Genomic DNA, 1,564 nt, shown 5'->3' with positions numbered 1-1,564 from the left:
TAAAAGTGAAATGGGAGTACCGCTTCCTATGCAGCCCATTGGTCTTATTTTTTTCCATGAGTTAGATATTGGCACGAGTTGAAATTAATTATTCAAACTTGCTTTATAATAAGAATTTTAATTTTCGACAAGAATTCAACCGAAAAGGTAGATACACATAGATTGAGTGCTCCCCTTAGAAAGAAAATTCTTTTACTTCCAAGTTTCTGCATTTGTACCTTTGGTATACAAAATATTGTTCTCCTAAAAAACTAGAATCATTTTTCTTTTTAGTCTCTATACCCACGTCAAATATTTCTCTTTTTCATTTTCTTCACTTTTTGTCTCTAATGGCCATTGAGCAACATATAATTTGTATACTGTATTTGCTGGCCTACCTAGAACCTAAAGCTCGGATACGAAATGACCGCTCTAACCAACTAAGCTACAAGAGCCACTTCGAAAAGTATTTGAACCTTTGGTATGCAAAATATTGTTCTCCTAAACAACTAGAATCATTTTTCTTTTTAGTCTCTATACACACGTCAAATTTTTCTTTTTATTTTTCATTTTCTTCACTTTTTGTCTCTAATGGCCATTGAGCAACATATAATTTGTATACTGTATTTGCTGGCCTACCTAGAACATAAAGCTCTGATACGAAATGACCTCTCTAACTAACTAAGCTACAAGAGCCACTTCAAAAAACTATGTATGGAAGACTAAAATAACAACTAAGCTACAAGAGCCACTTCAAAAAACTATGTATGGAAGACTAAAATAATGTGTTATCTTTCACTTAAAATAGCATTTTTTTATGTTTTGTTGCCAGGAAATATGATGGATAATCCTCGACCGAATAAAATATTCTCTATTCAATGTATCATTCTAGACCTAAACAACTAATTGCTATTGTGGGGAGCAAGGTCTATTGGAAACATACTAGAGGGCACTAATGCTCTTATTGAGAGTTGAACTCAAGACCTCCCGCTTACTAAACAGGTGCTCTAACCAACTAAACTACAAGAGCTACTTGAAACTAAAAACATACTAATTCTTGAATCGCCAAAACGAATAAACACCCAAGCAACTAGGGAAGAGAACGGAAAAGACTACTACAATACACGGTACATAGAATTGTATCATAAAATACAAACCAAAGAGATATATTTATAGGAATGAGAAAAATAAGCAAAATACTAATTTGTCTTTATAATGTAAACCCAAATCAAATAAAATTGTATTACGAAATAGATATGTTATGGAACTCTTGGAATTCAATCTAATATTAAAATTGTATTATTTTGTTTTATATAAAATGACCCTTTAGGCTAAACTTTTAGAATTCAGTCTAACAACATTGAATTTATTTGTGCTCTTGTTGAGAGTTGAACTCAAGACCTCTCGCTTGCGAAACAAGTGCTCTAACCAACTAAGTTACGAGTGCAACTTGAAAAAAATATGTATCGAAGACTAAAACGACAACCAAACAAATACTCGAACACTATATCTTAGGTTTTTGATTCCATGTTAACTTTATGAAAGGAAAAAAGAAAAACGACTAGGATATACATTGTATGTAAAA

The 1,564-nt window shown here is 32.0% G+C and overlaps 1 non-coding gene across 1 annotated transcript; it reads right to left on the bottom strand.

Moving 5' to 3' along the window:
* Nucleotides 1–935: 935 nt before the first annotated feature.
* On the bottom strand, nucleotides 936–1,009 carry TRNAT-AGU (transfer RNA threonine (anticodon AGU)). The gene has a single exon. It is a non-coding gene; the product is annotated as a tRNA-Thr (tRNA).
* Between the last annotated feature and the right edge of the window lie 555 nt (nucleotides 1,010–1,564).

The sequence above is a fragment of the Cucurbita pepo genome, unplaced genomic scaffold (genome assembly GCF_057944985.1).
Source record: "Cucurbita pepo subsp. pepo isolate OVF unplaced genomic scaffold, ASM5794498v1 scafford_17, whole genome shotgun sequence".
Classification (NCBI taxonomy): Eukaryota; Viridiplantae; Streptophyta; class Magnoliopsida; order Cucurbitales; family Cucurbitaceae; genus Cucurbita; species Cucurbita pepo.
This window is presented reverse-complemented; position numbering and strand designations above follow the sequence as displayed.